The sequence below is a fragment of the Coregonus clupeaformis genome, chromosome 25 (assembly GCF_020615455.1).
Source record: "Coregonus clupeaformis isolate EN_2021a chromosome 25, ASM2061545v1, whole genome shotgun sequence".
NCBI lineage: Eukaryota > Metazoa > Chordata > Actinopteri > Salmoniformes > Salmonidae > Coregonus > Coregonus clupeaformis.
Window position 1 is genome coordinate 18051517 of NC_059216.1, and position 11904 is coordinate 18063420.

Sequence of the window (11904 nt, forward strand, 5' to 3'; positions counted from 1 at the left end):
CAGACACACAGACACACAGCAACTCAGACACACAGACACACAGCAACCCAGACACACAGAAACCCAGACACACACACACACAGACACACAGACACACAGCAACACAGACACACAGCAACACAGACACACAGCAACCCAGACACCCAGACATACAGACACACAGACACACATCAACCCAGAACAAGCAATCTCAGAACACAGAACACAGCAAACTAGACATACAGAACACAGCACACACACACACACAGACACATAGACACATTCAGACACACAGTAAACCCAGACACACAGAACACAGAATACAGCAACTCAGAGCACACAGCAACCTAGACATACAGCAAGATAGACACCGAGACATAGAGACACACATCAACCCAGACACACAGACACACAGAAACACAGAAACAGCAACTCAGAACACAGAACACAAAAAACACACCACACACAAACACAGCAACCTAGACAACAGAACAAGCAACCCAGACACACAGACACAGCAGCAACACAGAAACACAGCAACCCAGAACACAGCAAACAGCAACTAGAAAACAAAAAGACACAAGACACAGAGCAAATAGACAAGAGACAACAGCAACCAGACACACAGACACACAGCAACATCAGACATAGACACAGAACACAGCAACCTTAGACACACATAACCCAGACACAGAACACAGCAACCCAGACACACAGCAACCCAGACACACAGTACCAGACACACAGCAACCCAGACACACAGACACACAGCAACAAAACAAAACACAATAACAGAACACAGAACACAGCAACCCAGACACCCAATGACATACAGAGACACACAGCAATCGAGACACACAGACAACAGATACACAGCAAACAGAACAAAAAAGAACAAGAAATAACACAGAAACAGACAAACAGCAAAAAGAACACAGAACACAGCAACACAAGACAGACACACAGCAACACAGACACCCAGCAACCCAGACACACATACACACAGCAACATAGACACACAGCATATTTTTTTCACTCCCCCCCCCCTCTTCCATCCCTCTTTCTCTCCCCACTTCCCCCCCACCCCCCTCACCTCTCTCCCCCCCCACCCCCCCCCCTCCACCCCCCCCCCCCCCCTCTCCCCCACCTCCTTCCTCCCCCACTCTCTCCCCCACCTCTCTCTCTCTCCCCCCCCCCCCCCCCCCACCCCCCCCCCCCCCCCCCCCCCCCCCCCTTCTCCCACTCTCTCTCTCTCTCTCTCTCTCTCTCCCCTTCTTTTTCCTCCCCCTCTCTCCCCCTCCCCTCTCCCCACCCCCTCTCTCTCCTCTCTCTCTCCTCCCTCTCTCCTTTCTCTCCCCTTCCCCCTCTCAGGCCACCCTTTGCCTCACAGCCCCAGTCAGCAGCCAATCCCTACACCTCTGCTTTTCATTTAGTTTAGAGGAGGGATGGTGGAGGGAGAGGGGGAGAGAGAGGGAGGGAGGGAGAGGGGGGGAGAGAGAGGGAGGGGAGGGAGAGGGGGAGAGAGAGGGGAGGGAGGGGGAGAGGAGGGATGGAGGAGAGAGGGGGAGAGAGGGAGGAGAGGAGGGAGGAGGGAGGGAGGTAGGGGAGAGAGAGGGAGGGAGGAGAGGAGGGAGGGAGGGAGGGAGGGAGGGAGGGGGGAGAGGAGGGAGTGGGAGGGGGAGAGGAGGGAGGGGGGAGTTGTGAATACCACTGTGACTGACCCAAAAATTAAGGAATTTTTAGATATGGACAGACTCAGTGAGCCTTGCTATTGAGAAAAGCCGCCGTAGGAGACTGGTCTGAAGAGAGAAGACAGTATGGGGCATGACTTGCCCACAAAATGAGGTGGAAACTGAGCTGCACTTCCTAATCTGGCAAATGTATGACCAATGAGAAAATCTGAGATTAATAGACCCACAAAGAATTCAAAAAAAACACTTGATAAAATATTACTGGGTGAAATACACAGTGTGCATACAGCAGCAAGATTTGTGACCCTGTTGCTACAAGAAAAGGGCAACCAGTGAAGAACAAAACACCATGTAAATACAACCATATTATGATGATTTATTTTCCTTTTTGTAATTTTTAACTATTAAAGGGAGGGAGGGAAAGAGGCGCTGGGAGTGGAATCTGAGAGGGAGGGATGAAGGAATTGAGAGGGAGAGATGAAGGGATTGAGAGGGAGGGAGGGAGGGATTGAGAGGGAGGGAGGGAGGGAATGAGAGGGAGAGATTGAGAGGGAGAGAGGGAGGGATTGAGAGGGAGAGAGGGATTGGGAGGGAGGGAGAGAGGGAGGGATGAAGGGATTGAGGAGGGGAAGGATGAAGGGATTGAGAGGGAGGAGAGAGGAGGGAGGGATTGAGAGGGGAGGGATTGAGAGGGAGGGAGGGAGGGATTGAGAGGGGAGAGAGGGATTGAGAGGGAGAGAGGGAGGGATTGAGAGGAGGGAGGGAGGGATTGAGAGGGAGGGAGGGAGGGAGGGATTGAAGGGGAGGGATTGAGAGGGGAGGGAGGGAGGGAGGGATTGAGGGGAGGGAGGGAGGGATTGAGGGGGAGGGAGGGAGGGATTGAGAGGGAGGGAGGGATTGAGAGGGGAGGGAGGGAGGGATTGAGAGGGGAGGGGAGGGATTGAGAGGAGGGAGGGATTGAGAGGAGGGGGGAGGGAGGAGGGAGGGAGGGAGGGAGGGAGGGAGGGAGGGAGGGAGGGATTGAGAGAGAGGGAGGGAGGGAGGGATTGAGAGAGAGGGAGGGAGGAAGTGCCAGAGGTAGAGAGGGAGGGAGGGAATCAGCAGCTGACAGAGCTCTAGGAAACCCAGAGGAAGCAGGAGAGCAGGTTGTGTGGGAGGAGTGGAACACGTTCAATGTGCCTGACAGATTAACCTCCATTAGGAGGAGAGAGAGAGGAGGGAGGGGAGGAGGGGAAGTGAGGGAGATGGAATGTGAACCACAGTACCACACCAACCAAAATAAAAATGGGGTTTTGGGCTCTATCCTGTCTACTGAGCCACCTGCTACTGTTAAACTCCTGTCCTCTTCTTTCTCTCCCCTGACTTCTCACCTATACCTCCCTCCCTCCTCCTCCCTCCCTCCTCCTCCCTCCCCTCCTCCCTCCTCCTCCCTCCCCTCCTCCCTCCTCCTCCCTCCCTCCTCCCTCTCCTCCTCCCTCCCCTCCCTCCTCTCCTCCCTCCCCCCTCCTCTCCTCCTCCTCCTCCCCCCCTCTCCTCCCTCCTCCCTCCTCCTCCCCCTCCTCCTCCTCCCTCCTCCTCCCCTCCTCCCTCCTCCTCTCCTCCTCCCTCCCTCTCCTCCTCCCTCCTCCTCCCTCCTCCTCCCTCCTCCCCCCAGTCTGGCAGTGAAGAACACTATATCAGTCTGGCCTGGCCAGGCCTCCTTATAGTGACTATCATTACTACCAGCATCAGGGCCAGGAAGGAAGGAAGGGAGGGAGGGAGGGAGGGAGGGAGGGAGGGAGGGAGGGAGGGAGGGAGGGAGGAAGGAAGGAAGGAAGGAAGGAAGGAAGGAAGGAAGGAAGGAAGGGGAAGGGAAGGAAGGAAGGGAGGGAGGAGGAAGGAAGGAAGGAAGGGAGGGAGGGAGGGAGGGAGGGAGGAAGGAAGGAAGGGAGGGAGGGAGGGAGGGAGGGAGGGAGGGAGGGAGGGAGGAAAGAAAGAAGGAAGGAAGGAAGGAAGGAGGATGCGAGACACAAGTTGAAGGATGTAAAGCATGCTGTGTCCATAATAAGTATATAGGTTATAGGTTGAGAGCTTTTGTGATATGGCAAATAGAAGCAAACCGGATGGACATCATGAAAATGATCGGAGAGGTTGAGAGTAGAGGAAGTTCAGGAGTATAAACAAACAAAATAGAATTATTGTAAAATTGTGTACATAAAATGTATATAGTATGTATAAGATGGAAGTAGAGGCCTAAGCATTGTTGTTCACTAGTTTACTCCAATTAGGGAAGGTGTGGTGGGGTTGGAAAGTAATAAAGGGAAATATATATTTTTTAAAGGATATCTATGTGTATTTATATGTATGTACAGTGGGGAAAAAAAGTATTTAGTCAGCCACCAATTGTGCAAGTTCTCCCACTTAAAAAGATGAGAGAGGCCTGTAATTTTCATCATAGGTATATGTCAACTATGACAGACAAAATGAGAGAAAAAAATCCAGAAAATCACATTGTAGGATTTTTAATGAATTTATTTGCAAATTATGGTGGAAAATAAGTATTTGGTCAATAACAAAAGTTTCTCAATATTTTGTTATATACCCTTTGTTGGCAATGACACAGGTCAAACGTTTTCTGTAAGTCTTCACAAGGTTTTCACACACTGTTGCTGGTATTTTGGCCCATTCTCCATGCAGATCTCCTCTAGAGCAGTGATGTTTTGGGGCTGTCGCTGGTAACACAGACTTTCAACTCCCTCCAAAGATTTTCTATGGGGTTGAGATCAGGAGACTGGCTAGGCCACCCAGGACCTTGAAATGCTTCTTACGAAGCCACTCCTTCATTGCCCGGGCGGTGTGTTTGGGATCATTGTCATGCTGAAAGACCCAGCCACGTTTCATCTTCAATGCCCTTGCTGATGGAAGGAGGTTTTCACTCAAAATCTCACGATACATGGCCCCATTCATTCGTTGCTTTACACGGATCAGTCGGCCTGGTCCCTTTGCAGAAAAAACAGCCCCAAAGCATGATGTTTCCACCCCCATACTTCACAGTAGGTATGGTGTTCTTTGGATGCAACTCAGCATTCTTTGTCCTCCAAACACGACGAGTTGAGTTTTTACCAAAAAGTTCTATTTTGGTTTCATCTGACCATATGACATTCTCCCAATCCCTCTGGATCATCCAAATGCACTCTAGCAAACTTCAGACAGGCCTGGACATGAACTGGCCTAAGCAGGCGGACACGTCTCGCACTGCAGGATTTGAGTTCCTGGCGGCGTAGTGTGTTACTGATGGTAGGCTTTGTTACTTTTGGTCCCAGCTCTCTGCAGGTCATTCACTAGGGTCCCCCCTGTGGTTCTGGGATTTTTGCTCACCGTTCTTGTGATCATTTTGACCCTACGGGGTGAGATCTTGCGTGGAGCCCCAGATCGAGGGAGATTATCAGTGGTCTTGTATGTCTTCCATTTCCTAATAATTGCTCCCACAGTTGATTTCTTCAAACCAAGCTGCTTACCTATTGCAGATTCAGTCTTCCCAGCCTGGTGCAGGTCTACAATTTTGTTTCTGGTGTCCTTTGTCAGCTCTTTGGTCTTGGCCATAGTGGAGTTTGGAGTGTGACTGTTTGAGGTTGTGGACAGGTGTCTTTTATACTGATAACAAGTTCAAACAGATGCCATTAATACAGGTAACGAGTGGAGGACAGAGGAGCCTCTAAAGAAGAAGTTACAGGTCTGTGAGAGCCAGAAATCTTGCTTGTTTGTAGGTGACCAAATACTTATTTTCCACCATAATTTGCAAATAAATTCATAAAAAATCCTACAATGTGATTTTCTGGATTTTTTTTCCTCAATTTGTCTTTCAGTAGTTGACGTGTACCTATGATGAAAATTACAGGCCTCTCTCATCTTTTTTAAGTGGGAGAAGTTGCACAAAATAGTGGCTGACTAAATACTTTTTTTTTCCCCACTGTATGTGTATGTATGTGTATATATATATATATATATATATATATATATATATATATATATATATATATATAGATGTATGTATGTATGTATATATATACACTGCTCAAAAAAAATAAAGGGAACACTTAAACAACACAATGTAACTCCAAGTCAATCACACTTCTGTGAAATCAAACTGTCCACTTAGGAAGCAACACTGATTGACAATACATTTCACATGCTGTTGTGCAAAAGGAATAGACAACAGGTGGAAATTATAGGCAATTAGCAAGACAGCCCCAATAAAGGACTGGTTTTGCAGGTGGTGATCACAGACCACTTCTCAGTTCCTATGCTTCCTGGCTGATGTTTTGGTCACTTTTGAATGCTGGCGGTGCTTTCACTCTAGTGGTAGCATGAGACGGAGTCTACAACCCACACAAGTGGCTCAGGTAGTGCAGCTCATCCAGGATGGCACATCAATGCGAGCTGTGGCAAGAAGGTTTGCTGTGTCTGTCAGCGTAGTGTCCAGAGCATGGAGGCGCTACCAGGAGACAGGCCAGTACATCAGGAGACGTGGAGGAGGCCGTAGGAGGGCAACAACCCAGCAGCAGGACTGCTACCTCCACCTTTGTGCAAGGAGGAGCAGGAGGAGCACTGCCAGAGCCCTGCAAAATGACCTTCCTCCACAGGTGGGGGTTGTGCTTACAGCCCAACACCGTGCAGGATGTTTGGCATTTGCCAGAGAACACCAAGATTGGCAAATTCGCCACTGGCGCCCTGTGCTCTTCACAGATGAAAGCAGGTTCACACTGAGCACATGTGACAGACGTGACAGAGTCTGGAGACGCCGTGGAGAACGCTCTGCTGCCTGCAACATCCTCCAGCATGACCGGTTTGGCGGTGGGTCAGTGATGGTGTGGGGGTGGCATTTCTTTGGGGGCTGCACAGCCCTCCATGTGCTCGCCAGAGGTAGCCTGACTGCCATTAGGTACCGAGATGAGATCCTCAGACCCCCTTGTGAGACCATATGCTCTCTCTCTCTCTGACCTGACCTGGGTTCCTCCTAATGCAAGACAATGCTAGACCTCATGTGGCTGGAGGGTGTCAGCAGTTCCTGCAAGAGGAAGGCATTGATGCTATGGACTGGCCCGCCGTGCCCCCAGACCTGAATCCAATTGAGCACATCTGGGACATCATGTCTCGCTCCATCCACCAACGCCACGTTGCACCACAGACTGTCCAGGAGTTGGCAGATGCTTTAGTCCAGGTCTGGGAGGAGATCCCTCAGGAGACCATCCGCCACCTCATCAGGAGCATGCCCAGACGTTGTAGGGAGGTCATACAGGCACGTGGAGGCCACACACACTACTGAGCCTCATTTTGACTTGTTTTAAGGACATTACATCAAAGTTGGATCAGCCTGTAGTGTGGTTTTCCACTTTAATTTTGAGGGTGACTCCAAATCCAGACCTCCATGGGTTGATAAATTTGATTTCCATTGATCGTTTTTGTGTGATTTTGTTGTCAGCACATTCAACTATATAAAGAAAAAAGTATTTAATAAGATTATTTCATTCATTCAGATCTAGGATGTGTTATTTTAGTGTTCCCTTTATTTTTTTGAGCAGTGTATATATATATATGCGAGAAAAAAAAACATATGGGGGATTGGAAGTGATGCAGACAATTACATTGATGGAAGTTACAATCTATCTGCAATATTAAAGCTGATCTACAAACAAAAAAAAGAAAAGAAAAAAAGGATGCGAGACCTGATGTAAACAAAGTCAAACAGAGGGTGAGAGGACTGCATCATGTTATAGCATGGCCTATGGTTAAATGCTGGCAAAATGACATAAACTAGCATCACGCGAAGCATCATGGCCAACGGTGAAACACAGGAGAAAAGACATGTAGCCTACCAGACAGCTTCACGCTAAGACATGGCCGATGGCTGACGTCTTAACATGTCTTCAACGGGGATCATGTAATCGGTTCTGGGGGGTTGTCCTTCTGAGGCGATACGTACAACAACTGGGTTTTGTCCTTCAACAAGCTTTCACTTTAGCACTGCTCTATACCAGAGCCACCGGAAAACATTTGCCGAGGCAGCATTTGCTCCGGTACTGTGGCGCCACCACACCACTTTCAAAGCAGCAGCAAACCGAACGCGTTTACCAGATATATTAGTTCACGTCATAAATAAACGCAGAAAAACATTTTAGCAACGGAAAAGAAAGCAGGTTGTTTCTTATTGGAAAAGTTGACATAGTACCTCCCCCAATTTCAGCCCATTTGCCTTTTGTTTTGTCTAATACATAAAACCCTGTCCCTTGGGATTTCAAGCGGTGCGACATGTGGATTCACTTGTCAGTCACGGTGGTCTCCTAGCTACAGCCTTCATAGCCTCATCAACAACTAATCTGGTTGCATCTCTTGGTTTCTTTCTTCACTCACGCTCTTCTCCGGTCTATGGAATCTGACTTTGCGGCTGTGTTAACTATTGGAAACCCTCCTCTCCTGCCTGCCTGGTTGCCTGCCTCACGAGACAGCAAACACACATGTTCTTGGAAAACAAGGTATGCGTTAATAAAAGCAGTTATTCAGCCAGTTTGTTAGTCCGGTAATTTTGCCATTTTTATTTTATTTCCACTGCTGGTGATTACTCACAAATCTTTGTGGCTGTCTTTAAAAGGAAATGAACTACACATTCTGCCACAGAGCAGTCTACACAGACAATATGAACACATTTGACCAACCATAACAGATCGATGGCTAATGCAGAAAGAGAGAATTGATGGATTCTAGAACCACCATAACTTTCACAAATACAGAGACAGGCAGCCAATCACCGCGTCAGTATTTTTCGACTAGCTAGTGCATAGTGACACCTACTGATATGAACTGGTAATGCAGGTTTGGTTAGAATAGAGTGCAATAGAATGAGTGACATTCAATAAAATCTACTTCATGAAAAGGGGGATATTATTTTAAATGAGAATGTTGAAAGTAGTTGATTTAATGATTGAATATATGGATTTGACAGCCAATCAGTCCTACAATGAGTATCAGGGAACGAACCTCTGGTGGGCCAGATGGAGACCAGGACAACAACACAAGGTTACTGGTTTTATGACCTACACATAAAACAAACTTTGTTACAAAGTCTACTGTCTATAGTGTTAAATGTAACCCTGCCTTGTTACAAAGTCTACTGTCTATAGTGTTAAATGTAACCTTGCCTTACATAAAAGCTGACAGAATGAATAATTCCAGAAGAGTGCTGTGTCACGATCGTCGGGTACAGAGGACCAAGGCGCAGCGTGAAAGGTGAACATATTTATTAAATAATGATAACACGAACAAAAACAACAAACGATAACGTGACGTCCTCGGTCTAACACAAACCACACTGGAACAAGATCCCACAAACACTGTGGGAAAACTGGCTGCTTAAGTATGGTTCCCAATCAGAGACAACAAGCAACAGCTTATACACGTTGCCTCTGATTGAGAACCACACTGTCCAACATAGAAATAAAAAACTAGAACAAAAACAAATGAAAACTCACACCCTGGCTCAACATACTAGAGTCCCCAGAGCCAGGGCGTGACATGCTGTAATCAGATTAACAAATAAAAGGTTTTATGACATAACATGTAAAGACTTTTCTACATTTTCAACCTGTCTGTCTTTTTTATTTTTTCTAAGTCCACTGCTTAACATTGCGTGTGTATAGAGTGATATTAATATTTAAAGACATTGTATCCATTGTTTGCATAACGCTCAGCCCTGCTATTGTAGTTCACTAAACTACAGAGTATGTTGTCCATTGAATTTGTTGTCTCTGGCTCTTCTGATATCAGATTCAGAATGAATAATAACAAGGTTTGTGGTAGTTTGAAAGGGTTTGATCCACCTTAGGCCAGAAGCGTTTCCAATTCACATGACCCGACAAGAAAACCCCCAACCCTATAGTCATAGCACAGATGTAAATGGAAGCTATCTATAATAATAATACTTTGTCATAGTCCACGAATTGGACCCAGAGTTCTACCTGACCAGGTCATCGGGAAAAACTCCAGGCCCCAGAAAAGACACGTACAGCAGTGGAACTGGCTTCGAGGTCCAGAGTTGAATTTGAGGGCTACATACTAAAACATACTTTCAGTACAGAAAATACACTCTCAAGCGAGGAAAATACAGCTATTTTCATCTACACTAAAATGTGATGGAAACAGGAGAAGAAGAGACAGAGACATCAACACACCAGGATACTGCTGCTGCTTCATGTTCATCTCTCTCCCATAATGCTGTTCTCAGATCAGATATAGGATCCAGTGCTTGATCTAAAGATAGTTATGAAGCGTTCATCGTGACTGCGGGCTGAGGCTGTGACGTCGACATAGCCTTCTCACTGCAATACTGCACATATGCATATGTCTAAAAGAGGGCACCACCGTATTCACTGACCAGTACTCCTCTCCCCCACTCCTCTCCCCCACTTCTCCACCCCTCCTCCACCCCCCTCTCCCCCCTCCTCCACCCCCTCCTCTCCCCACTCCTCCCCCACTCCTCCCCGCCCCTCTCCCCCACTCCTCCACGCCTCCTCTCCCCCCACTCCCCACCCCTCCACCCCCCACCCTCCACCCCTCCTCTCCCCCACTCCTCCTCTCCCCCCTCTCCCCCCACTCCCCACCCTCCTCTCCCCCCTCCTCTCCCCACTCCTCCACCCTTCCACCCTCCTCTCCCCCTCCTCTCCCCCCTCCTCCCCCCCACTCCTCCACCCCCCCACCCCTCCCCCCCCTCTCCCCACCCCCCTCTCCCCCTCCTCCCCCCACTCCTCCACCTCCTCCCCCCCCCACTCCTCCCCCACTCCTCCACCCCACTCCCCCTCCACTCCTCCACCCCTCCTCCCCCCACTCCCCCCCCACCCCTCCACCCCTCCTCTCCTCCACCCCTCCTCTCCTCCACCCCTCCACCCCCCTCTCCCCACTCCTCCCCCCACCCTCCACCCCTCCTCTCCTCCACCCCCCACCCTCCTCCCCCCACTCCTCCCCACTCCTCCACCCCTCCTCTCCCCCACCCTCCACCCCTCCCTCCCCCACTCCCCACCCCCACCCCCCCTCCCCCCCACTCCTCCACCCCTCCCCCCCCACCCCCACCCCCCACTCCTCCACCCTCCTCTCCCCCACCCTCCACCCCCCACCCCTCCTCTCCCCCACCCTCCACCCCCTCCTCTCCCCCATTTCCCGCCATTTAGCAGACGCTTTTATCCAAAGCGACTTACAGTCATGCGTGCATAATTTTTTTTGTGTATGGGTGGTCCCGGGGATCGAACCCCACTACCTTGGCGTTACAAGCGCCGCGCTCTACCAGCTGAGCTACAGAGGACCATGAATGGAGCAGGTGCAGAGCAATAAGAACATAGTCATGTGTAAAAGGTAAAATGTATGTAGTAATATAGTCATATAAATTCATTAAAAATCCTACAATGTGATTTTCTGGATTTTTTTCCTTCTCATGTTGTCTGTCATAGTTGACGTGTACCTATGATGAAAATTACAGGCCTCTCTCATCTTTTTAAGTGGGAGAACTTGCACAATTGGTGGCTGACTAAATACTTTTTTCCCCCACTGTATATAGTAATATGGCAGAGTCCACTACCACTGAATGAAAACTAAGGTTGGGCGGTATCCAGATTTTCATATAGTCATCTAGTCCTTCTCTTATCCCGGGATTTACGGTGTTACCGGCTTGATACACAAGGGAGCGCATATGTTGGACGATTAGGCCTGGCTCACAGTCGGTGTTCAAATTCATCCCGAAGGTGTTCGATGGAGTTGATGTCAGGGCTCTGTGCAGGCCAGTCAAGTTCTTCCACACAGATCTCGACAAACCATTTCTGTATGGACCTCGCTTTGTGCAAGGGGGCATTGTCATGTTGAAACAGGAAAGGGCCTTCCCCAAACTGTTTCCACAAAGTTGGAAGCACAGAATCGTCTAGAATGTAAATGTATGCTGTAGCGTTAAGATTTCCCTTCACTGGAACTAAGTGACCTAGCCCAAACCATGAAAAACAGCCCCATACCATTATTCCTCCTCCACCAAACTTTACAGTTGGCACTATGCATTTGGGCAGGTAGCGTTCTCCTGGCATCTGCCAAACCCAGATTTGTCCGTCGGACTGCCAGATGGTGAAGCGTGATTCATCATTCCAGAGAACGCGTTTCCACTGCTCCAGAGTCCAATGGCGGCGAGCTTTACACCACTGCCAGTTTCCCATCCCTGATCTACACA